Source organism: Coregonus lavaretus (genome assembly GCF_964263955.1).
Source record: "Coregonus lavaretus genome assembly, chromosome: 11".
Lineage (NCBI taxonomy): Eukaryota > Metazoa > Chordata > Actinopteri > Salmoniformes > Salmonidae > Coregonus > Coregonus lavaretus.
The window spans coordinates 2,643,437-2,671,203 of NC_139998.1; the positions used below are offsets into that span (position 1 = coordinate 2,643,437).

Consider the following 27,767-nt stretch of genomic DNA (forward strand, 5'->3'; position numbering starts at 1 on the left):
ATGAGGTGGATCAAAGTGAGTGTTTAGCATTTGATTTGGACCGATATGGAGATGAATGTGGGCGTAGGCTAGGACATGATTGGCCCAGATTGGTTATCTATGTGTGTCTGATAGTCTTTTTATTACTGAGGATGTGTGAGCTACGTCCGTAGGAGGTAGGATGTAGGCCTATTGATTTGGTTGTACTTTGCTCAGTGTTGAATATGGAGTGAGTGTTATGTTGGTCTCCTGTGGCTTTCACTAGATGTATGATAGGAGGCCGGTGGACTGTTAGACTGGCGTGACATAACAGCTTGTTTGGTAGATAGCCCTAGATATAGCCGGTTCAATTGAGGTCCATATGTATTTCTACGATTACTTAAAATCCCAGAACATAACAGAGAATCTTGTATCACACTGAAAAGTCATGATCTACTTCATAACCAGGCCATTATGGCTTAACTTCCTCCAGTTCATATGACTGTCTTTTTGTTAGGGGTTGAAAAGCTACCGGTAGTTTACCAAAGTTACCAGAATCTTCAGTAATCTTGGTAATTAACAGAAAATCTATGGCAATCTATCGTAACTTTGGTAACTAAACTTGAATGACTTTCACAAAATGTATTAACAAATAATCCACATTTTTGATGTGTCCATATTGTCCATGAGGTTTTAGTAGATAGACCATATGGTTCAAGACACAATAGGCTAATTAATTTTAAAAGCCTCTAATCAACAATGGCACTATTTTCAACTGCCACCAGTTTGACGCCAAAACATTGACAACAACGACATTGTGACATAGTAAAATAAATAAGTGTGTAAAAATATATATAAAGGATATTTCATGCTGAAACCCTCATTAAACAATAGTATTCACTAAGTTGATGGTTTATATTTAGGATAATGTTTTACAGCTTTGTCGTTCTATTTTTTTGTTGAAAATCATATTTAATTATTTGATAAGGCCAGAGATAACTACAGACGCCTGTAAAAATCAGAAGTACCCAAAATGGTCACTAGATGTCTTGCATTAGATTACATAAAATCCTTGAAAGATAAAAAAATCTGGCAGTTTACTGGTAAACTTTAAAAGTTTCCAGTAAAATACACTCCCTTTGCAACCCTTGCACATAGTGTTGCTTTCTTAAGATAATTCTGTAACCCAAGCTCATGGACTCATTTCTGCGCCAACAGCCACAGAGGAGTATTTAAAAAGGACAGTCCCTCCCTCAGGTTACCTTTTTCCGCCGCCACTTTAAGAGAAAGAAGACAGGCTCGCTGGCCGAAAAGGCGGAGCTGGACTATTGCTGCGGTAACCGCCGCCCCAGCATCGCTGTGCTGACCAGCAAGGCTTGCCGGCGCTCTAGCGTGGGCCTCCCCTCGGTTGCTCTGGCCCAACGCCACCGCTCCAGTGTGCAGCTACAGGGGCTCCCACTCCCGCTGGCGGGGGGTCACTGCGCAGGAGGCGACCGGCTGGCCAAAGCGGCAGGTTACGGCAAATCATCATGCGCCAAGTCATCCTCTGGCGCTAATGTCCGGAGACGCTCCAGCACCACAACGCCCAGCATGAACCCACGCTTTGCCAAAGCTGCGCACCATTGACACCCACCTGCTGGGGCCCTCCATGTTGCTGGCCAGCCTCATCCAGGTGACTGAGGTGGAGGGCGGGGAAGGGGAGAGCCTGTGGAACCTGGGCCTGCCTGCTGCGGGGGAGCAGCAGGTGGAGATGCGGGGCAGCGGAGGTGGCAGAGGGCCCTGTCCCACTCCAGCACCCTCCACTCGGATGGCGACAGTACCGATGACCACCACAGCCTCTCAGAGGATAGCCAGCTCTCAGAGCCCGACAATGAGCTGCAGCACCCAGCCGAGATGGTGGAGAAGTTGGATGTTTCCAAATGGGAAATCGAGGACACTTCCTGGTGGCTTACCCAGCATTCCCCCTTGCCACTGAGGTTGGTGGCCGAGAGAGTCTCCTCGTCTCGGCCCCTCATATGTGCCCCCTGCTGCCTGCGGAGGAACTTGTCATGTCTCTCGGGTGACGCCACGTCGTACAGTGGCTACTGCCGCTCCAGTCAAATACAGCGCCGGCCAATCTCCACCATCTCCAAGGTGGGCAGCCCCTGGCCGGGTAGGGAGCCTCCGCTGCCAAACCACCGGAGCTCAACCGTCTACCTCCGCCACCCCGCATTCTGCAGAAGTCCCGGGAGCCACTCAGCAGGCTCACTCAGCCCTGCCCTGGGTGCCTACTACGTCCCCTGGCTAGGCCTCCTGTAGCTCAGTTGGTAGAGCATGGTGCTTGCAACGCCAGGGTTGTGGGTTCGATTCCCACGGGGGGCCAGTATGGAAAATGTATGCACTCACTAACTGTAAGTCGCTCTGGATAAGAGCGTGTAAAAAAAAATCCTTCTGTATGTAGTCCATTACCTCCATCGGACAGGGTCCCATCTTTGTTAGTGTTCTTCCATCGTAACGCCTGTGTGAATCTGTGGTAGCTAGCTGCTTTGTTTTGTTTTGTGAGTGACTAGTACTATCCCGCTGTCCTTTTAATTTGAGGAATGTGTGTTTTTTTGTGACCAGTTGTTGAGGAACATGTGTGTTGATCTTTGTGAGGGACAATGCTCATAACTCCTGAGGTGAAATTTTCGAAGGCAATCATTGTCACACAGGTTAGGTCTATCAAAAAAAAAAATGTTTTATGCTAACGTAGTCTATGTCCTAATGTAGGGGTTCTCAAAGTGGGGTCCTTAAGGTACTGCAGAGGTTCCGTGGCCAGATGTTCCGAGTTGTGTTTTGATAATGAGGGGGTCCCTGATGAATTTGAAATCACAAAAGGGGTCCCCGGACCCAAAAAGTTTGAGAATCCCTGCCCTAATGAACCTGCCCCAGATCAGATGTACTCCTCATATGAGCTGTCCTTTCCTTCTCATTCTCGAGCATCCTAAACGATATTATAACCGCGATCGATAATAGACAGTACTGTGCAGCCGTTTTCATTGACCTGGCCAAGGCTTTCGACTCTGTCAACCACCGCATTCTTATTGGCAGACTAAATAGCCTTGGTTTCTCAAATGACTGCCTCGCCTGGTTCACCAACTACTTATCAGATAGAGTTCAATGTGTCAAATCGGAGGGCCTGTTGTCTGGACCTATGGCAGTCTCTATGGGGGTGCCACAGGGTTCAATTCTTGGGCCGACTCTTTTCTCTGTGTATATCAATGACGTCGCTCTTGCTGCTGGTGACTCTCAGATCCACCTCTACGCAGACGACACCATTTTGTATACATCTGGCCCTTCATTGGACACTGTGTTAACAAACCTCCAAACGAGCTTCAATTCCATACAACACTCCTTCAGTAGCCTCCAACTGCTCTTAAACACTAGTAAAACTAAATGCATGCTCTTCAACCGAACGCTGCTTGCACCCGCCCACCCGACTAGAATCACTACACTCGACGGGTCTGACCTAGAGTATGTGGACAACTACAAATATCTAGGTGTCTGGTTAGACTGTAAACTCTCCTTCCAGACTCACATTAAGAATCTCCAATCCAAAGTTAAATCTAGAATCGGTTTCCTATTTCGCAACAAAGCCTCCTTCACTCATGCTGCCAAACATGCCCTCGTAAAACTGACTATCCTACCGATCCTTGACTTCGGCGATGTCATTTACAAAATAGCCTCCAACACTCCACTCAGCAAATTGGATGTAGTCTATCACAGTGCCATCCGTTTTGTCTCCAAAGCCCCATATAATACCCACCACTGTGACCTGTACGCTCTTGTTGGCTGGTCCTCACTACATATTCGTCGCCAAACCCACTGGCTCCAGGCCATCTATAAATCACTGCTAGGCAAATCCCCGCCTTATCTTAGCTCATTGGTCACCATAGCAACACCCACCCGTAGTCTGCGCTCCAGCGGGTATATCTCACTGGTCATCCCCAAAGCCAACACCTCCTTTGGCCGCAATTCCTTCCAGTTCTCTGCTGCCAATGACTGGAACAAATTGCAAAAATCTCTGAAGCTGGAGACACTTATCTCCCTCACTAACTTTAAGCATCAGTTGTCAGAGCACCTTACCGATCACTGCACCTGTACACAGCCCATCTGAAATTAGCCCGCCCAACTACCTCATCCCTATATTGTTATTTATTTTGCTCATTTGTACCCCAGTATCTCTATTTGCACATCATCTCTTGCACATCTATCATTCCAGTGTTAATACTAATTGTAATTATTTTGCACTATAGCCTATTTTATTGCCTTACCTCCATAACTTGCTAAATTTGCACACACTGTATATATATGTATTTCTGTTGTATTTTTTGACTTTGTTTTGTTTTACCCCATATGTAACTCTGTGTTGTTGTTTTTATCGCACTGCTTTGCTTTATCTTGGCCAGGTCGCAGTTGTAAATGAGAACTTGTTCTCAACTGGTTTACCTGGTTAAATAAAGGTGAAAAAAAAAAAAAAAAAAAAAAAAAAAATAGAGACCACCTCCATAGAGCTACCTCATTAGCGACACCGCTAACAAAGACCGCTAGCTGGTTGGAGCTGAGTAACACGCTGCTACAGCATTGATCTCCCAGTTAGCATGGCTAACTCTCTAACAGTCTCAAAGGCAGGGAGGCCTGAGACAAAGGTCTCGATAGTGACTTAAGGACTGACTATCACTAGTGTTGTTTGAAAATGTTTGTATGATAGCTGAGGAAGTAAATCTGGTGTGTCTCTGCTGCTCCTGAACACACACGAAGCGGCATACATACACACGCGTTTTTTCAATGCTGAATTGAATGTCATTGAGAAAACAGAAAGTTGTCATAATGTATTTTTACGCAACCCTCCTTTCTGAATTGACAAGTAATCCAATAAGTAATCATCTAGTTTTTCAAAGTATTGTAATCACACAGGCGTGCGCTGTGTTTCAGTGGTTTGATCAAATATATACAGACATGATGTTGATCAATACTCGATTGGATTTCTAATAATAATATGCCATTTAGCAGACGCTTTTATCCAAAGCGACTTACAGTCACGTGAGCATAAATTTTTACATATGGGTGGTCCCGGGGATCGAACCCACTACCTTGGCATTACAAGCGCCATGCTCTACCAATTGAGCTACAGAGGGTCAATTGATGAAGTCCATTCAATGTACAGTATGGTGTAATAGCAAAACCTCAAGCAAAATACATAACACATTTCTCTGCTGCAGTTTTGGTTTGGGAGCGCAGCCTTGGGTGTTGTACTGTCCTGTTGATATTTTTAAAAGGCCTGGTTATTTCTCTCTTGTTTTGTTTCAGGAAAGCCATTGCTAAGTCAGGCCTCCAGCACTTGGCAGCACTGCCCAGCGCCTCAGCCCAAGGCAAAATCGACCCGCTTCGAGAGAACTGCAGCACCATAGACTGGAGTGTGAGTATAGCCTACAGCAGTGTTTCCCAACCCTGGTCCTCGAGTACCCCCAACATTACACAGTTTCGTTGTAGCCCTTGACAAACACACCTCATTCAACTCATTGAGGGCTTGATGATTAGTTGACAAGTTGAATCAGGTGTGCTTGTCCAGGGTTACAATAAAAATGTGTACTATTGGGGGTACTGGATGACCAGGGTTGGGAAACTCTGGCCTACAGCGTATAACGGTTTAGAAAGGTCCCATTCAAGGCCGCCACAGCAGAGATTTCAGATATTGAGGCTATATCCACAGTTGAGGCTTTTTCTTGTTACATTGTCCTCATAGAACCTCTAAAACAAGATTCTTTGCTTAGTTGCTAGAACTTTTTCAATGTGTTCACACAGGTTTTAGACCTAAATCGGGAGACAAAAAGAGGTGAAATGGGGATCGTTGCCTAAGCAAACATACAGAAGCAAAAACTAGTGACTCTCTCCAACCTCTATAATGTGGATAGATTACCTCCATATTCTCTTCTCTGTCCTCCCAGGGTAATGCCCAGTTTGGGGACCATATCTGGTTTGAAACCAGTCTCTCAGGAGACGTCTGTTACGTTGGAGAGCAGTACTGCATCGCAAAGACACTGGTACTGTTATTATTGAGACTGTTACAGTAGTACATTATTCAAGTATTATTTTGGGTACATTTTAAATAAAATAGTTGTTATTTAATTGTTTATTATTAATATTGGCTAAATAAAGACAAATGTTCTCTCTGTGATTCTAGCAAAAGTCAGTGGCGAGGAAGAAATGTGCTGGCTGCAGAATATCAGTCCACACCATGTGTACCGAGCAGCTAGAAAGGGTAAGTGACTGCGTGAACTTCATCAATTATTAGATTTCACTTTTTTGGAGGGGGTCAATGGGTCATTGACCAATGTTGTTGTATTTTCACTCCACAGGTTAATTTGAGATGTAAGGTATCGTTTAGGGAACCGGGATCTCGAAACATTTCAGAGGTCAGTATTTATGCTACCTGCACCACGCTATCTTTGTTTCTCTCCCAAGTTATTTGTTTGTTGACTGTATTTTGGACCGATTTAGTCTACTTTAGTACATTTTAGTTTCAATCATTTCTAAGCAGTTTTGAGTGACACAGAAGTCTTATCTGGTGTGCATTGACACAGAAGTCTTCTCTGGTGTGCATTATGATTTATAATGCGTTGTTGACTCAACAACGTTTCCTGATTTCAGCCCAATGTTGTGCGTCACCATTGGGTCCACAGGAGGAGCCAGACTGGGAAGTGTCGACAGTGTGGGAAGGTCAGTTAAAATTATTCAACAACATTAGATTCACATAGACACTACAGATACTGAAGTACTGCAAACCATTAAGAGCTGTCTTGACGCAGCTTTGAAACGTATGTTACTTATTCCTCCACAGGGTTTCCAACAGAAGTTTTCAGAGCTCACGCCACTGTCATAGTGCCGCCCACCTGGATCATACAGGTCCGCAAACCACAGGTACTGTAATGTCGTAATGTTCAACACACACACACACACACACACACACACAGGACAGCTGTTGGTGAGCAGTGAGCACTAGAGGTGCTACAGAGGCAACAAACACAGATATGTTGATTCAAAGGATGTATTTGTTTTTGTCTCCTCAGACATAATTAAAATCAAGTAAAAATAAGAAATGTGCATCAAGCCCAGTAAGAAGGTAGTAGAGGTAAGGAAAATCATGTTAACATAAAGCAATCTTGTGATTATGATCATGTCCTCTTATGTTGTCGCATATGATGATGAAAACGTTGAGAAGACACAGGATGCCATCTTGTTGTCTCAAGTGTTTTTCTGCTCCAGGAAGCCCTTCATAGTGAAGCCTGTCCCCTCTCAACTCATGAAACCTCTGCTGGTGTTTGTCAACCCTAAGAGTGGAGGCAATCAGGTGAGTTTGCTCAATGTCCACAGCACCCTTGAAACCCGTGTGTATGGGGTTGAATCCTTTAGATTTGTGCACACAACTCAAACATGCATTGATGTCAATGAGAGATTTATGCTGAAGTGGGAGTAAACACTGTCTGTGTCCCTTAGTGTACGAATGAATTACTGATGATGTTCATTAATTGCGGCTGCTGTTCTTGTCTATGGGCTCAGTTGTAAAAGAGATGTAAATCTCAATGTGATCTTCCCTGTTGAATAAATGATGTATTTACATTTTTACATTTTTGTCATTTAGCAGACGCTCTTATCCAGAGCGACTTACAGAAGCAATTAGGGTTAAGTGCCTTGCTCAAGGGCACATCGACAGATTTTTCACCTAGTCGGCTCAGGGATTAGAACCAGCGACCTTTCAGTTACTGGCACAACGCTCTTAACCACTAAGCCACCTGCCGCCCACGTTCATCTACTTACACGCCTTCTTAAAAGTGAAATGTGTTCAGTCACTTCATGGGAAAGACAGTGCATTCATAAATAAAACCCAGGGAGCCAAGATCATCCAGTCGTTCATGTGGTACCTCAACCCTCGACAAGTGTTTGATCTCACCCAGGGAGGGCCCAAGTAAGGGTAAGAGACCACACACTGATGCTGCCTTCACAATCACAAACCTTTGATCATGTTTTGAATGGTATAACAACATAAGTAGTGATTGAGTTTTTAATTGGTGTGCCTGGTTTGTGTTTATTTTTTAAGGTTAGAAATGTATTCCAAAGTGCCCAATCTGCGGATTTCGACATGTGGAGGGGATGGAACGGTGAGCAGCTATGGGACAGTTGAAAGAAAGCATGCTTTAGTCTACATCAGCACGTACATTCACAGTAGTGATATCATAAGTAATATGCTTAACATATTTTGTATTCCTGAAACATATTGATGGACATATAAGGACTGTATGGAGAGGATTACTTCACAGTTTCAGTAAAACAATCAGTTTGGTGCCTAACGTACACTACCCTGGTTCTGCAGGTGGGTTGGATCCTGTCTGTTCTAGACCAGCTCCAGTTGAACCCAGCGCCTGCCATGGCGGTCCTGCCCCTGGGGACGGGAAACGACCTGGCCAGGACCCTCAACTGGAGAGGGGTGAGTGACTGGCTGGCTGGAGAACCATGTCATGAACAAAACATTTCGCTTAGAAATGTTATACGGTGGTCAGTAGAGAGGGATGTCATGTCCCTCAGACTAGGTAGAATCATCACATTAATGTGAGTTACAACAGTATTATATCTTTAAATGTTATATTTTTCAATATTGTTTTGATTATTTCATTTCCACATAGAATACTAATTATGATGGAATCTGTTTTTTGTTTTGAATATCTCTATGAAATTCCTCTCTCTTCATCTCCCAGGGCTACACTGATGAGCGTGTGTCTAAGATCCTGTCTCACGTGGAGGATGGGAACGTGATGCAGATGGACCGCTGGAACCTGCTGATGGAGCCCAACCCAGAGGCCGGTCAAGAGGAGAAGGATGAGCACCAGACATGCAAGGTGACACTACTGACACCACCAGTCCTGTGTTCATAGTAAAGTTCATTAGAACTTCACTAAAGTTCATATTTAGTTTAGAGTAATCGCTCGTGGACAGATCTACATAAACATAACTGTAGAATCTGTCGGAAAGGAATGGGGTGCATGGGATAACGACCAGCAGTAGTTCCGGTGTTTGGGTTTTTCGTCACTTGTTATTTGGACAAATCACGATTTTGCAGGTGTTAGCATCTTTCGAATTGCAGAAGGGGAGGGGACATTCGGCCTGTAACATGCGAAGAGAGAGGGTGGAGCTCCTCGTTCTAGCATATCTTAATCCCTTCTCTTAACACGTATGGACCCAGAACTCAATCAAGCAGCTGACCAATTACATGAGACTTTAGTTCTGGGTTAACCGAGATTAAGTTTGGAGTGATCATTCTGTCACTATCCATGTGTGATATGACAATAACTTTTGTATTTATCAATGTTTTATTAAATGAAGATAACAACATAAAGATTGACCACATACATTCTTTTTTTGCGATTCATTGATGCAGTTTTTGATATATTCACATTTATATAATATGGGATAGGGACTTTTTCGTGGACATACTGTATCTACGGTATTTGCATCAGCCCTTACAGTGAGGGAAAAAAGTATTTGATCCCCTGCTGATTTTGTACGTTTGCCCACTGACAAATAAATGATCAGTCTATAATTTTTATGGTAGGTTTATTTGAACAGTGAGAGACAGAATAACAACAACAAAATCCAGAAAAATGCATGTCAAAAATGTTATAAATTGATTTGCATTTTAATAGGGGAAATAAGTATTTGACCCCCTCTCAATCAGAAAGATTTCTGGCTCCCAGGTGTCTTTTATACAGGTAATGAGCTGAGATTAGGAGCACACTCTTAAAGGGAGTGCTCCTAATCTCAGCTTGTTACCTGTATAAAAGACACCTGTCCACAGAAGCAATCAATCAATCAGATTCCAAACTCTCCACCATGGCCAAGACCAAAGAGCTCTCCAAGGATGTCAGGGACAAGATTGTAAACCTACACAAGGCTGGAATGGGCTACAAGACCATCGCCAAGCAGCTTGGTGAGAAGGTGACAACAGTTGGTGCGATTATTCGCAAATGGAAGAACTGTCAATCTCCCTCGGCCTGGGGCTCCATGCAAGATCTCACCTCGTGGAGTTGCAATGATCATGAGAACGGTGAGGAATCAGCCCAGAACTACACGGGAGGATCTTGTCAATGATCTCAAGGCAGCTGGGACCATAGTCACCAAGAAAACAATTGGTAACACACTACGCCGTAAAGGACTGAAATACAAAATACAAAATCAGCAGGGGATCAAATACTTTTTTCCCTCACTGTATATCTATATACATTATTTCTGGTGGCTATCTATATCTTTCATGTGTCTGCTTTGTCTGTTAGCTCCCCATTGATGTCTTCAACAACTACTTCAGCCTCGGCTTCGACGCTCACGTCACACTGAGTCCAGAGGTTTGTCAAACATTTTCATATTTCGCTAGCTGAAATTACTTTCGCTAGCTGAAATGACTTTCACTAGCTGAAATGACTTCACTATAATAATTGTTACTGCAGCCTAAAGCAATACTTCTCTCTCTCTTAGAGGCCAACCCGGAGAAATTCAACAGCCGTTTGCGGAATAAGATGTTCTATGCAGGGGTGAGTGCTTCGATTAAATATCTCACTTTGATCCTCTCTCACTATGGATTGTTTGCTCTGTGTCTGATCTGGTTTACTGTATATCTGGGTCATGTTCATTAGGGCAAAATGTTTCGAAACATTTTGAAATGGAAAACAAGCATTCACAAAGTTTCACTTTGTTTCAAACTGTTTGCCGTCTGCACACGCCTTCTCTGACTGCCTGAGTGGTAGCTCCAAAGACCTGGCCAAACACATCAGAGTTGTGGTGAGTGGACTTCTAAACCTGTTCTAGACCTTAATTGGACCAAGACTCTGAGCACAACGAGAAAGAATCTGAATGGTTCCCATGACTTAGTGTTGATACCATATTTGATCAGTTTCTAAAATTAAAGTTTTCCTGACCAACATGGTTGATTTTTAGGGATGTTGCTAGGATCCCAATGTCCATTCTAGAGTTATATATTGAATTCTATGGTCTGTACTCTGTTTCTCTGAAACCCCTTTGCATCAGTGTGACGGCACAGACGTTACCTCCAAAGTCCAGGACCTGAAGTTGCAGTGTCTAGCAATGTTCTTCAACATTCCCAGGTGTTAAGCATTTAGAATCTTTTGACGCTGATGGGACGCTCCACCAGTATATACACTCCAGTGGAGGTTCCTCAGAGGAGGAAGGGGAGGACCATCCTCCTCAGTGAATTTCATAAAAAATAAAAATTGTAAAAAAAAAAAAAAAGTTTTATTTCTTAGATAAAACTATACTAAATATAATCATGTCACCAAATTATTGATTAAAAAAAACTATTTTGCAATGAATGTCTACAGCAGCCTCAACAGCACTCTGTAGGGTAGCACCATGGAGTAGCAGGAGGACAGCTAGCTTCCGTCCTCCTCTGGGTACATTGACTTCAATGCAAAACCTAGGAGGCTCATGGTTCTCACCCCCTTCCATAGACTTACACAGTAATTATGACAACTTCCAGATGACTTCTTCCAACCTATCAGAGCTCTTGCAGCATGAACTGACATGTTGTCCACCCAAACAAAGGATCAGATAATTAATCTAGTACTGAAAGCATAAACTACAGCTAGCTAGCACTGCAGTGCATACAATGTGGTGAGTAGTTGACTCAAAGAGAGAGAAAGACAATAGTTGAACAGAAATACAATTCTTCCAAAATGAAGGAGAAGCAAGAGAGAGATAGAGAGAGAGATTTCGTCATTTTTTTGTAAACTTTCAGTTTCACTTACTTAGCTAGCAAAGTTTAGTCTACTCAAACACCCTGCTCAAACAGAGGGATGCTATGTTAGCTACCTGGCTATGACTATCCAATACTACACTGGAACTATTCCAAGTCAAGGTAAGCTTTTGGTTATACTAATTTATTGCCACCGGGGCTCGCCAGTGTAAGTGCTGAACTGCTTACTGACTGTAACGTTACTGCATGATTGTAGCGGGTTTACTTACTCGTTAGTTCTATTAGCTATGTTGACTATGACGTTACTTTAGCTAATATGGTGACAAGGATATAGGCTGTGTGTAGCGGTTATGATATGGTTTGGCTTGGAAAGTTTTTTTTGCCTGGTCACATACAGCTGATGTGATGAAGTCCACAAGCGAAGGGAAAAGGTGAGAGGAGGAGAGCGCATAGATGTGAGATGGAATACAACATGGCTGCAACGAAAGTGAACTGTGTTTACGCGTGATCAGTGGTTTATTCATTCTTCCGATTCTGTTGAAAAACGTTTCTTAAACGGAAAAAAACGTGGATAAACATACCTGAATTTGTCTAATAGAAACACTCGCTTGCAACTGTTGGACTAATGATTACACCCTATATCAGCTAGATGCAGATGTATTGAATGTGTCACTGTCTGTCCATGTGTCACTGTCTGTCACCTCAAATAGGCTAGGTTGTAGCAACCTCATGATGGTACAGGGAAAATTCAAGTATCATGTAGTAGTCTAAACCTATCGCTGTTACATTGAACTGGGTGAATGGAATATGAATGACAGTCATCCAATATGCTGTAATAGAAATAAGGCCATGCTGATGATTTTTTTTTTAATCCTCCCTCATCTTAAACGGCACTGACCGCCACTGATAAACTCTCATTTATAGACATTAAGTCAATATAATGGACACACAGAACGATATAAATGCACCAGTATCCCCCCTGTTCCTCTGTGTTGTAGATGTGCATTATGATGCAGTTATACAGCATTGTAAGTCTTGTCATGAGCATGTATGACCACCCTATAATGTGTTATATTCATCTTATAAAGAGCCTGACTCATAGAGTTGAATAGACGGCACACTTGGCCCAAAGCCTTTTAGCATGGACAGCGCATGGGACTTGCTATGGGTTAAAGAAGGATCCCATAATTACATCCAGGTCAGCAGAAGAGGTAAGCCAATGAATTCTACTCCTAAGCAAACATTCCATAACTGCTGCAGGTGGCATTAAATCACCAACATAAACGTTATACCTATTCAGACTATACACACTCCAGCACAGTAGGTGGTGGTATGCACCTTTTCAGTTTATTTATGCCGATACACTCATAGAAGTAAAAGAATGGACTACTTTAAAATGGAGATGGCCCTCAATGGCTCTGCCCATGCTGTCACAGAAGAGGCCATTGGAAAGACAGGTGATGAGCTCTCTAGTAAATCTCTATGGCATGACCAGCCATTTTGAGACGGTAGAACATTTCCTTCATAGAGACATACCATATTATAAGCCTTATTAAAAGACATCATAAAGGCTCATACATGTTTGCAACAAGTTATAAAGCATTAAACCTGCATTATACTTATTATCAAGTATTTGACTGTGTACTGCAGTTACTGTGCCGGCACCAAGCCATGGGGTCACCCCAGTGAGCACCTTGACTTTGAGCCACAGAGACACGACGACGGCTGCATCGAGGTCATCGGATTCACCATGACCTCTCTGGTGAGCTCTCAACCTCCTCTGATGTCCTCTACATCTCATGGAACACATTCATTACCATATGTACCTAACATGCACGTTGTAGTCTATGTGTATATCTATTTTGTTATTTTAAGCACCATTGGACTCTTTCAACTAATATTCAGGCTTGGATTGTGATGCGTTGTCTGAATGTTATTTTCATTACAACATCGTCATTCAACTCTCATCAGTATCTCTCAATTTCCCTCTGGGGATCAATAAAATGTATTCAATTCAGTTCAATGTCCTGTCTTCCTGTTCATCCCACTCTGCAAGCGGGTGGTCACGGCGAAAGGTTGAACCAGTGTAAGGAGGTGACCCTGACCACGTACAAGTCAATCCCCATGCAGGTGGACGGCGAGCCCTGTAAGCTAGCCCCCTCCGTCATCCACATCAACCTGAGGAACCAGGCCAAGATGGTGCAAAAGACCAAGAGGAGGATCTCCATGCCCCAGCTCAATGAGTTAGTAGCCCTAAACCTTGTGATACCAGACCTCAACACTGTATTCCCGTTCGGCAATTGGCTTGATGAGGAACCTAGAATGACTGTAGTCGAGGCTAGAGTTAAGGCTACCCATATGATTCCATATGGATTTCTAGTAACTCACTCGTGGCCAACAATAACCTATACAATATGTACAAAAATCATGTTTCTGTCTGTGTCGTCTAAGTCAGCAGCCAGTTCCTGAGAAGCTGCAGATCAGAGTGAACAGGATCAGCATGCACGCTTATGAGGGCCTGCACTACAACAAGGACAAGCTCAAAGAGGCCTGTAAGTAAAAACATACATATTCTACACACCACACCTCTACCATTCCTTTACTAGGGAGACTACTATGGCAGGGGTATAGCAGATCCATAAATGCAGGCTTTTGCTCCAGCCCATTAGCAAACACCTGTAACTGAATGTCTTTTCTCTGTCTCAGCTATCCCACTGGGCATCATCACGGTCCCAGGAGACAGCGATCTGGAGAACTGCCGTTCACACATAGAGAGTCTACAGGACAGTCTACAGGAGGTAGGTACAGGAGGCGCATGTAGGAGATATGTACAGTTATGGGCACTAAAACGTTTTTAAAACCCTGTTGCACACACATTGCGGCAATTGTTCGTCCAATACGTTGACGCAACCTAAAATGTTGGTGCCCGCAACTGTAGGGAGGAGTGGGAATACAGATTAGCCAAGTCCCTTTTATAGGTAGTGCAATAGAGAGTGAAATAGATAGAGAGTGAAAATGCGTGTGGGCGAAAGCATGAATGAGTGTCAGAATAAGTGAAATCAAGAAAAAAGGAACGAGTGAGAGCGTGAGAGAAAGAGAGTATGATGAGTGTCTTTTTAATAATCTGACCATAGACTTCATGTTGTCTGCTGTGCCTGCTAGTGGAGCTCAGATGAGACACATAGGGAAGATCTCAATTGCATACTCCTCGCATCTTCTCTCCTCGTCTCCTTCCCAAAACCCATTGGATGAGAAAGCTGGAGGTCCCGCCCCTCTGACCTTCTCCTCCAATGGGTTTTGAGAAGGAGGCGAGGAGAGAGGACGTGAGGAGAATGCAATTGAGATTCTCCCAGTTACTCCTTTCACGTAGGATGTAAAAAAAAAATTGGCCAATGTTTGTATGACCCCCTTTCAAACAGGCCCATTTTTCATAAGCTTTCATAAGCCTTTTATACCTTCGGTGCGCGTGACGAGTGCACAGTGGGGGTGTGCAGATGTTGGGTGTGCAGATGTATGTATTTTTTTTAAATATTTTATATATATATATATAATTTTTTTTGCAGATGTTGGTGGGCGTCTATTTGAATAAATCCATTGAATATACACCATCATCAAGAAATCCATTATCAATTAGTTTAGGCAGGTCCTAAGAAACATTATAAGACTAATAGCATGTATTTTCAAAATAATAGATTAGCATATTTTGAGTTTAATTATGTTACTGGTCTGTACAGCCTATAGGCTACATGGCTGCGGCATGCAAGTTAAATCAATATTTTGTTAATTAAACAGACAAGACACCATGATCACAGCCAACACACATACACTGAGTATACAAAACATTTCCATGACATAGACTGACTGACCAGGTGAATTCAGGTGAAAGCTATGATCCCTTATTGATGTCACCTGTTAAATCCACTTCAATCAATGTAGATGAAGGGGAGGAGACAGGTTAAAGAAGGATTCTTAAGCTTTGAGACAATTGAGACATGGATTGTGTACATGTGCCATTCAGAGGGACAATGGGCAAGACAAAATACGTAAGTGCCTTTGAACGGGGTATGGTAGTAGGTGCCAGGTCCACCGGTTTGTGTCAAGAACTGCAACGCTGCTGGGGTTTTTACGCTCAACAGTTTCCCGTGTGTATCAAGAATGGTCCACCACCCAAAGGACATCCAGCCAACGTGACACAACTGTGAGAAGCATTGGAGTCAACATGGGCCAGCATCCCTGTGGAACACTTTCGACACCTTGTAGAGTCCATGCCTGACGAATTGAGTCTGTTCTGAGGGCAAAAGGGGGGGGGGGGGGGGGGGCAACTCAATATTAGGAAGGTGTTCCTAATGTTTGGTATACTCAGTGTATATTTTATAGTAGCAATGTAATGGAATATAACAAAACAAAATAGAAATAACATTTCTCCCACACATCTTGAGTGTCATAGGAACACGTGGAACCGTGTTCAAATTTCACAACCTCAGCGGGCTTTTAGTTGCCTATATACAATCGAGCAACATAATAGGCCTACACTTTGATTTAGGCTACATTATTACAAGCTACATTTTTCTGATCAGTGATAGATGAGCAAATGAATAGATGAGCTATCACCTCCACCTACTTATTTGCCCAGCCAGAGACCAAGTAACCAAATATACAGACAGAGGTTCAGTGAAACAAAATCACATTGATTGATTATCAGACAAGTCACAGAATGGTAGAGCACGGCGCTTGTAACGCCAAGGTAGTGGGTTCGATCCCCGGGACCACCCATACACAAAAATGTATGCACGCATGACTGTAAGTCGCTTTGGATAAAAGCGTCTGCTAAATGGCATATTATATTATTATATTATAGAATTTTGGTCGGGAGTAGCCTACTAAGCAAGTGAATAGCAAAAATAATGCACTTGTAAACTACATTCTAGCAAAATGTTATGATTAGTGCGAATAGAGCCAACTAGACTAAGGATGAACATGAGCAGCAATCACCTCAACTTAACTAACATTTCCCCAGCCTAATTGCAACCAAATATCCAAACAGAGATTTAGTGGGGGAAAAAATCGGACATTGACTGATTTATCAAGACGAGTTCCCACGCTTGTCTCAAAGCAGTGCGATGGCGCTGTCTCAATCAAAACGGTAGTGAAATTATAATCTAGTTGACCGCACGCGGGCATTGCTTCAAATGTATTATAACGATTGGATCACTTCGGGAGTTTCAGTAAGCAACAATTTGATACATGCCTGTCAGTGTAGTGCGTGCAAATGCCGCTTCATCATTACGGCTATGCAGACTGCCAAGTTTGAGGTCTTATAACAACAACAGAATGTTCATGATTGAATGCATGCCAAAGACCGTAAGATAAAAGGGAACATTTATACTGAGGGGTTTGCAGAACCTTTAAACACATTGCAATGATCATGACTAGGTCGGTTGGCGGAAATGAAAGTACAGGCTTTGTTGCCGGGTTTTCATCTTGGTTTGAAAGGGATAATACACATTACATACGCTCCTCTGAAAAAACTGAAGTACCTGTTTCTGAGCGATAAAGATGATAGTTGGCCAATAAGTAGGAATGAGATGACATAATTAAGCTGTTCTCCTATTCTCTTACAGGAAAGTGATGCTGTGAAATCAAAGAGGCTATCATCACAAAAGCTTTCCCCCAAAAATGTGCTTCCTTGACTGTAAGTATTGCTACCTGAACAAAGAACATATTTTGTAAGAGAACGAACTTCCTCATTGTGGAAACAATTGAAATTAGGTTTCTGTCCAGGTATGTAATATCAGTATTGGGCAGGGACATTTAGATTCAGAAAGGTGTTAACTTTATTTTCAGGCACAACTGCTGATCGATTCTACAGAATAGATGGTGCTCAGGTATGTACTTGTTATTGTGTCATTCAATTACAACAGATTGTTTTTTCTTGACCACGTGACTTGACTAGGAAAAACATTTGGACATTATGGGAAAGCTTATAAATATGCAAGGCCACCATCTATAGCACCCACTGTCTAGGGTTTTAATGAGGCATGTTGTTATGACACAATGTCATGACTCTTTTATAAACTCTGTTATAAACTGTTATAACTTCAAGGAGCACCTCATCTACACCTCCTCCAAGACCGGCCTGTGCAGGTCAGACCCTGACTTTAGCCTGACTCCTATACGTCTTTGTGAGAATTTTCAGTTGTAATATGGTTTCACCAATTCATCAGACCATTTAATGTTGTTCTATGGTTGCACCAGTGTTATTTATCAGACTAATTAACATTGGTCTTGGTGAACTGTGGTGTCTTTTTGATGACTGTTCATTCAGTGTCTACATTCTAATTTTGTGGCATCGTAGCATATTGGTCATGAGCAATGGCCAGGAGCGATAACCCAATGACCTTAAAACAACCTTGATAGAACATCAGATCTCAAAATGTTGCCCATTGGGTAGTTATAATTATAGCTACTCCACAGCATACCTGTATGTGAGTGTTTGTTTTAATGATAGTGGATCAGTGTTCTCATCTTCATGGTCAGCTATCAGTATAGCATTATGGCTTGCTATTTGACATAGCTAAGTGTCACAAAGCCATGCCACCTCGCTCCGGTTCAGTATGGAAGAAAAGTTATTTCTACACATGTATGAAAAAACTTCTAAAGAACTTGATTCAGCATTGGTGTGGCTAATTTGAGCTCACTCACCATATTATTGTTTAATAATAATAGTAATAATGCATTTTATATATTTACATTTACGTCATTTAGCAGACGCTCTTATCCAGAGCGACTTACAAATTGGTGCATTCACCTTATAGCCAGTGGGATAACCACTTTACAATATGTATTTTTTTATTTTTTATTTAAAAAAATTTGGGGGGTAAGGGGGGGTAGAAGGATTACTTTATCCTATCCCAGGTATTCCTTAAAGAGGTGGGGTTTCAAGTGTCTCCGGAAGGTGGTGAGTGAAACCCCACAATATATCTAAACACTTTCTCACAAACCCCTTAATATTTAAGATGTGTCGTCCATGCTTTGTCATGGGTCGTTCCATGTCATTTCAGCAAGCCATGACACCCACCATCTCAGATTGTTCTGAAGTTGTTCTGTAGTTAGAAACAGCTAAGATAAGCATTCCGGAAACAATATTTTGTTGAAATGCAATACTCCGAGCTGCGGCTTTAAGGATTGTTTCTTCACCTATGTAATGTATTCTCAGTGAATTTGTGGATGTTTTTTTCCTCTGTTCAGAGAAATGAGTCATTGAAGTTCTTGGGTTTATTTCCCATATAGTTGTTGGGTTTATGTTAATTCCCATATACTCGTTGTTGGGGTGGGATTGGCGTGGGGTGTGGGGGTCCGTGGGTGGCTTTTGACAATTTCTTTGGATTCCTCATGTCTAACATTGTTAGAAAAAAGTTGGTCCAAATCAGATGTTAGGTACTATATTTATTGAATATTATATGAATCCTATAAATTAAAAAGGCCAATATGGGTGCAATCAATTAGCTAAATTTTTCAGAGATCTAATTATATTTCAACAAAATAATGTTGCTGGAATGCTAATCTTAGCTGTTTCTTTTTTTTTTTTTCTCAAAGGTTTTTTTATTTGTCATTTTTTATGATTATACAGATAACAGACAGAACAGGTAGAGCGCAGAACACACACGGATCCTCTACCAAATCAAATCAAACCCACCCCAACCCCCCAATGCTCTAATGGAGTCCCACCCCAAAACCAGACTTAAAGCAGGCATGATATACAATGACTAAGATAATCAAATAGTTAAAAAAAATACAAAGATATTATAAAACAAAAAGTAAAAAAATAGTAAAAATAATGATACTGTTAGATTCAGCAGAGTAAAAAACTAACGGACGACTAGTATAGCTCAAACCAAGTTTAATCACCCAATGGGTCAAACAGCTGAAAAGACAAAGACATGTTCCCACCAGCACAAGTACAGTTGAAGTCGGAAGTTTACATACACCTTAGCCAAATACATTTAAACTCAGTTTTTCACAATTCCTGACATTTAATCCTAGTAACAATTCACTGTCTTAGGTCACTGTCTTCACTGTCTTAACATTTTTGACATGCGTTTTTCTGGATTTTTGTTGTTGTTATTCTGTCTCTCACTGTTCAAATAAACCTACCATTAAAATTCTAGACGGATCATTTCTTTGTCAGTAGGCAAATGTACAAAATCAGCAGGGGATCAAATACTTTTTTTTCTCACTGTATATGTATGTATGTGTATATATATGTATGTATGTGTATATAGATATGTGTGTGTGTGTGTGTGTGTGTGTGTGTGTATATATGCACAGTTGAAGTCGGAAGTTTACATACACCTTAGCCAAATACATTTCAACTCAGTTTTTCACAATTCCTGACATTTAATCCTTGTAAAAATTCCCTGTTTTAGGTCAGTTAGGATCACCACTTTATTTTAAGAATGTGAAATGTTAGAATAATAGTAGAGAATGATTTATTTCAGCTTTTCATTTTTTTCATCACATTCCCAGTGGGTCAGAAGTTTACATACACTCAATTCATATTTGGTAGCATTGCCTTTAAATTGTTTAACTTGGGTCAAACGTTTCGGGTAGCCTTCCACAAGCTTCCCACAATAAGTTGGGTGAATTTTGGCCCATTCCTCCTGACAGAGCTGGTGTAACTTTGTCAGGTTTGTAGGTCTCCTTGCTCGCACACGCTTTTTCAGTTCTGCCCACAAATGTTCTATAGAATTGAAGTCAGGGCTTTGTGATGACCACTCCAATACCTTGACTTTGTTCTCCTTAAGCCATTTTGCCACAACTTTGGAAGTATGCTTGGGGTCATTGTCCATTTGGAAGACCCATTTGCGACCAAGCTTTAACTTCCTGACTGATGTCTTGAGATGTTGCTTCAATATAACCACATACTTTTCCTTCCTCATGATGCTATCTATTTTGTGAAGTGCACCAGTCCCTCCTGCAGCAAAACACCCCCAAAGCATGATGCTGCCACCCCCGTGCTTCACGGTTGGGATGGTGTTCTTCGGCTTGCAAGCACCCCCTTTTTCCTCCAAACGTAACGATGGTCATTATGGCCAAACAGTTATATTTTTGTTTCATCTGATCAGAGGACATTTCTCCAAAAAGTACAATCTTTGTCCCCATGTGCAGTTGCAAACCGTAGTCTGGCTTTTTTATGGTGGTTTTGGAGCAGTGGCTTCTTCCTTGCTGAGTGGCCTTTGAGGTTATGTCGATATATGACTTGTTTTACTGTGGATATAGACACTTTTGTACCTGTTTCCTCCAGCATCTTCACAAGGTCCTTTGCTGTTGTTCTGGGATTGATTTGCACTTTTCGCACCAAAGTACGTTCATCTCTAGGAGACAGAACACGTCTCCTTTTGAGCGGTATGACGGATGCGTGGTCCCATGGTGTTTATACTTGCGTACTATTGTTTGTACAGATGAATGTGGTACCTTCAGGCGTTTGGAAATTGCTCCCAAGGATGAACCAGACTTGTGGAGGTTTGCCTTTTTTTTCTGAGGTCTTGGCTGATTTCTTTTGATTTTCTCATGATGTCAAGCAAAGAGGCACTGAGTTTGAAGGTAGGCCTTGAAATACATCCACAGGTACACCTCCAATTGACTCAAATTATGTCAATTAGCCTATCAGAAGCTTCTAAAGCCATGACATCATTTTCTGGAATTTTCCAAGCTGTTTAAAGGCACAGTCAACTTAGTGTATGTAAACTTTTGACCAACTGGAATTGTGATTAAGTGAATTATAAGTGAAATAATCTGTCTGTAAACAATTGTTGGAAAAATTACTTGTGTCATGCACAAAGTAGATGTCCTAACCGACTTGCCAAAACTATAGTTTGTTAACAAGAAATTTGTGGATTGGTTGAAAAACGAGTTTTAATGAGTCCAACATAAGTGTATGTAAACTTCCGACTTCAACTGTATATATACCCCATTTTAGGTGGAGTCTCCTCCTTTTCTCTAAACATTACATATTTGTTGCTAGGCAGGAAGTTAACTGATGTGGGTAATAAATTGTTCCTTCCCCTTCATGTGACCTGACCTGACCTCGGCCCCCATTCCTCACTAATCCACAGCTATCCACCCTTATCTGACCCCACCATATACATTCCTACTACATATAACCATTAACTTCTGGTGTATCAAGTATTTCAAATTACAACCCAACAACTGAAACCAGACTGTAGCCCTTCTCCTCTCCATAGAATACATGATGTCTAACAATAACATGTTCTGACAGAATGTAAACGCAACATCCCCTCTCTCCCTCAGTTACATGAATAAGGATATTTCAAGTTTAGAACCCATCACTACAAATTCTAATTTGGGTTGGTTTATGGAGTTGTGAAATTAGCTGGGTCCATGTCTTCTACAAAGGATAGGAAAGGTTGGCAGATATTATAAAATGTAATTGCAGATCCCCTAACGGAGTAGTGTATTTTCTCTAGCTTGAGATGTTGCATAACTTCCTTTATCCAATGGTTAAAATTAGGAGGAAACCGATCCTTCCACTTAAATAGTATAAGACGTCTAGCTAGAAGAGTAGTAAATGCCAGCATGTTGCCTATAGAACTGTTTAGAGGGGCCTCCTGTGGTGCCACTCCCAATAATGCAATAAAGGCAGAAGGTTCTATAGGTCTCTCCAGTATCTCCAGTTCAACTCCGCTGAACTTAAACTTTTGCAGGTTATGCGCCATTTACGCATTAAAACAAAAATAAAAGTTGAACAACGTAAAGCACGTCATTGAAAGGCTGTGTTTCCTAGCTCTTTTTGGGTCAAAGCGCAAAGAAAGTATTAAATAAATGCAATTTCAGCAGGAGCTCGGAAAAACGTCACCTACTCCATTGTCACGCCCTGGCTCTGGGGACTATGTTATGTTGAGCCAGGGTGTGTAATTCTATGTTTGATTTTCTATGTTGGGCTGAGTGACTCCCAATCAGAGGCAACGAGTGTCAGCTGGGTGTCTCTGATTGGGAGCCATATTTAACTGTCTGTCTTTCACTTTGTGTTTGTGGTTTCTTGTTCATTTCGGTTTGTGTTAAACTGTAGACGTCACTTTATTGTTTTGATCGTGTGATCAGTAATAAAAAGATATGTTCACCTTCAACGCTGCGCCTTGGTCCTCATCTCTAACCAACGATCGTGACAGAAGAAACCACCATAACTGGACCAAGCAGCATGAAGAAGAGAGAGGAAGGACTTGGGAGCAGTTGAGTAGGAGTCTCGACTGGGCCAAGCCAAGAGAAGAGGAGAGAGGTTGGAGTTTGGAGCAGTGGGGTGAGAGTCTGGCGAGAATGATGGAGGCCTGGCCCACGGGGAGGAGAGACCCCCAGAAAATTTTTAGGGGGGGGCTCACGACGTCGGGGCAGCAGGAGGCCGCTATGGAGCGGTCCAGCGGGGTTGCAGAGGAGGCCGCCAGGTTACGGGGGCCACTGGTAGAAGAGGGGATGGAGGGTGTAGAGGCACGGCGAGAGGTACTGGCGTGTGTTGCCAGTCCGGTCCGGCCCGTTCCAGATCCCGGTGTAGAGCCAGTGGTGTGTGTCCCCAGTACGGTCCGGTCTATTCCTAATCCCCGCACCAAACCTACGGTGTGCGTCGACAGCCCAGCCCGGCCCGTTCCTGCGCTCCGCACCAAGTCTGTGGTGCGCGTCGCCAGCCCAGTCCGGCCCATCCAAGCTTCCCGCACCAAGCCAGTGGTGTGCGTCGTCAGTCCGGCACGGCCCGTGCCTGCTCTCCGCACCAAGTCTATGGTGCGTTTCGTCAGCCCTGTCCGGCCCGTTCCTGCTCTCCGCACCAAGTCTGTGGTGCGCGTCGCCAGCCCAGTCCGGCCCATCCAAGCTTCCCGCACCAAGCCAGTGGTGTGCGTCGTCAGTCCGGCACGGCCCGTGCCTGCTCTCCGCACCAAGTCTATGGTGCGTTTCGTCAGCCCTGTCCGGCCCGTTCCTGCTCTCCGCACCAAGTCTGTGGTGCGCGTCGCCAGCCCGGTCCGGCCCGTCCAAGCTCCCCGCACCGGGTCAGTGGTGCGCGTCGTCAGCCCGGTCCGGCTCATTCCTGCTCCCCGCACCAAGTCAGGGGTGCGCTTCGTTAGCCCGGTCCGGCCCGTTCCTCCTCCACGCATCAAGCCAGGGGTGTGCGTCGTCAGTCCAGCACAACCCGTGCCTGGGTCATGTCCGGAGCCGGATCCGCCGCCGAGGCGGAGTGCCCACCCGGTCCCTCCCCTGTTGTGGTTGTTTGGCGCGGCCGGAGTCCGCGCCTTTGGGGGGGGGGTACTGTCACACCCTGGCTCTGGGGACTATGTTATGTTGAGCCAGGGTGTGTAATTCTATGTTTGATTTTCTATGTTGGGCTGAGTGACTCCCAATCAGAGGCAACGAGTGTCAGCTGGGTGTCTCTGATTGGGAGCCATATTTAACTGTCTGTCTTTCACTTTGTGTTTGTGGTTTCTTGTTCATTTCGGTTTGTGTTAAACTGTAGACGTCACGTTATCGTTTATTGTTTTGATCGTGTGATCAGTAATAAAAAGATATGTTCACCTTCAACGCTGCGCCTTGGTCCTCATCTCTAACCAACGATCGTGACATCCATGGCTTGCTCACTAGCGCCCCAATCTGTTTCTAACAACAGAAACGATTTCAGAACAATCTGAGATGATGGGTGTCGAAATCCTCTTTGTTGTGCTTTTTGAGGTGGAACGACCCCCCTGTCTTTATCTTTGAATGAGAGGGGCTAAAATTGTGAATGTTCATCGGTCCCACACAACTATTGCTGATTTCAGACCCATGCTTAGGTATGCTGTCTGTGTTACACTTACTGTCTTGCCATGCTTTTACTTGTTGTGATCATCATCTTGTCATGGTGATGATGATGATGATGATGATGATCATAACCTCAGTCTAATGTAATTTAGCTTTGTGTAAAAGCTGTCTTTTGCCATTTCCTCACAGTTCTGGAAGTGCTCTGTCATGTGATGCGGAAACAGGTAAACATACCCAGATTTGTTCTCAGTAATCTGAGAACAGGTACAACCGCAGTTGTCCATTTTGAACAATATTGAATTTACGCAGAGCAAAGTTTCAGCCTCACGTTGTTTAAGGTCCACTGTTCAAAAAATGTAATGAAAAGCCTCAAGTAAATTGTGAAAAGTAAAGATGCCTAACTCTGCTTTTACAGTAACTGAGTTAATTGAGTGTGTGAAGACAGAATATTTCAAAAGGGTAACTCAATAACATGTTTAGTTACACAGCATTCATTCCTACCATGCATCCTCCTTTAAGTCTTCTTACATTGATTTAACGTCTTCACTTTAAGAAGTGTAAGATAGTAGGCAAGTATGAGTGTACAAGTTAAATCACCAATAAAGTTAAAGCAAGTTAACGCACTATAAAGTTCAATCACTGTAAAGTTGAAGAACAGTAAAGTTGAAGAACTGTAAAGTTGAAGCATTAACCATAATTTTTCCTCACAGCTCATAGAGCTCCACAAACAGGGGGAAGATAATTTCACGCAGGATACTTTGGGCTGCACCTTACACCATTATGCAGTGGAGATGGGCTGCAAGGAGATTGCCAAGTACATCATAGACAACGGTAAGAGACTAACCCATCAAACACCGCAGTTGACTCCCATAACTTTAAGAATTAGAAAGTGATTTCAAGTACTGATATGACACTGTTTATTTTTAACTTCTCGATAATGGAAGCGCTCTGCAGTATCACATACACTGAGTATACAAAACATTAAGAACACCTGCTCTTTCCATGACATAGACTGACCAGGTGAATCCAGGTGAAAGATGTCACTTGTTAAATCCACTTCAATCAGTGTGAATGAAGGGGAGGAGACAGGTTAAAGAAGGATTTTTAAGCCTTGAGACAATTGAGACATGGATTGTGTATGTGTGCCATTGAGAGAGTGAATGGGCAAGACAAAAAATTGGAGTACCTTTCAACAGGGTATGGTAGTACCGGTTTGTGTCAAGAACTGCAACGCTGCTGGGTTTTTCACACTCAACAGTTTCCTGTGTGTATCAAGAATGGTCCACCACCCAAAGCACATCCGGACAATTTGACACAACTGTGGGAAGCTTTGTAGTCAACATGGGCCAGCATCCCTGTAGAATGCTTTCGACACCTTGTAGAGTCCATGCCTCGACGAATTGAGACTGTTCTGAGGGCAAAAAAAGGGGGGTGGGGGTGGGGGATTGCATCTCAATATTAGGAAGGTGTTCCTAATGTTTGTTATTCTCAGTGTATAAACCCAATGAACATATAAATATTTTCCCTCACTGTTGTGGATCAAACATAAAGAAGCATTCTAACACATCTAACATGAATGATAGATATGTGTAAAATACTGTAGGGGCGCTTGTGTGCACATGGATACTGGATGCAATATCTGAATCCTGTCAATTTCTTTACACACAGCACCTACCACTCTCCTGGATGTCACAGAAAAAGAGACGTGAGTCATATTGTCAACTTCCTTTTATTGATTTTCTATATGAAATCTTTTGACACAGAACATCATGCAACCAGTTCAACTCTCTACTGATTACTATTAAAGCATAGCTCTGCCCTCAAATAATACAAATTAAAATAAACCTCATTTATATGAAATACTCAGTTCCTGGATAAAGTCTGTCAACTGGGTCAAACCTAGAGCTCCCAGGTACAACACAACCTGATTGACAAATGTTGTTTGTGTGTGCGCACGTCTGTGTCTGCACGTATGTGTGTGTGTCTTTTTGTCTCTGTATGTGTGTGCGTGTGTGTGTCTATGTATGACACAGAGGGGAGACGGCTCTCCATAAAGCTGCGTTCACGCGTCAGAGGACCATCTGCCACTACCTGGTGGAGGCCGGGGCTTCCCTCATGAAGACTGACCTTCAGGTAAATTAAATTGAATCAGGCTGATGGTTATCATAATCAGGCTGATGGTTATCATAATCAGGCTGATGGTTATCATAATTACCTAGCTCTAGTTCAGTAAAGGGGCCTTTTTTACTTGACCTTCAGGTAAAGGGCTCAATTAATCAGGCTGATGGTTATCAAAACCAGGCTGATGGTTAATAATAAAGCCTAGCTATAGTCCAGGAAAGGCCTATTTTAGGGGCATATTGCTGTCTATACTTTGTAATTGTGATTAATGTTCTTCTCTGTCAGTGCGAATTGTAGCCCTGCAGGATTCCTGGCTGGTCCCATAGATCCACAATGGTCTTAGTACACTACACAGTCACCATGGTGAACTCACTGGCAACAGGAAAAAGCCTATCATATGAGAATATTTTCCTGTTTTCTTGCCAATATAAAAACTAGATTTTATTTCAGTGTGTTTTTTTTGCATTATCATCAGAATCTACCAAAAAGCACAGTTACACACACACACACACACACACACACATACATTTATCTGTTTAACCCCATCTCCCTTTCTCTCTCTCTCGCTCTCATCCCCCCTTCTTTCTCTCAACCCCTCTCACCCCTCCTTTTCTCTCTCTTCACCCTTCCCCCGTCCTCTCTAATCCCCACTCTCTCTCCACCCCCTCATCCCCCTCCCCCGCCCTCCCTTCCTCAGGGTGAGACGCCGAAGCGGCGTGCGGAGAAGGCCAATGACCAGGAGCTGGCTGAGTACTTGGAGAACTGCCAGCACTACCAGATGATCCAGTGAGAGGACCAGGAGACTGCTGTATGATGATCCCGCTATTTACCGCAACCGCACCACGCTCTCTCTCTCTCTCCCTCTCTGTTTGCCAAACCTAACAATAGAAAGCTCTGTACTGGGTTCGGGGGACGAGAGGTGTCTTCCCTCTAATAGACCAGGCGGGCTACACCATAGAAATATAATTACTATAAAATGACTATTCCTATGGGCTACACTCCTAGTATGGGTCGAAGTGTACGGGTGAGCCAGTGGAGGCAGGTCTTCCTTTCTTCCTTTTGCTAGTGATGCTTCAGTTTGACTGGAGTGTTGAGTGCTATGTGTCAAGAGTGCATG

General features: G+C 43.0%; 1 pseudogene across 1 annotated transcript; it reads left to right on the plus strand.

The window, feature by feature from the left end:
- Positions 1–27,464, plus strand: LOC311136997 (diacylglycerol kinase zeta-like; annotated as a pseudogene). The gene is made up of 31 exons: positions 1–15; positions 1,216–2,252; positions 5,287–5,395; positions 5,925–6,020; positions 6,161–6,238; positions 6,336–6,392; positions 6,628–6,696; positions 6,818–6,852; positions 7,243–7,327; positions 7,866–7,942; positions 8,075–8,135; positions 8,348–8,461; positions 8,730–8,870; positions 10,302–10,370; positions 10,503–10,556; positions 10,741–10,803; positions 11,050–11,126; positions 13,385–13,496; positions 13,778–13,981; positions 14,190–14,286; positions 14,441–14,532; positions 17,356–17,426; positions 17,579–17,619; positions 17,838–17,878; positions 24,496–24,561; positions 24,719–24,753; positions 24,945–24,988; positions 25,240–25,360; positions 26,198–26,234; positions 26,563–26,662; positions 27,348–27,464. The product of its transcript is annotated as a diacylglycerol kinase zeta-like (transcript).
- The last annotated feature ends 303 nt before the right edge of the window (positions 27,465–27,767 follow it).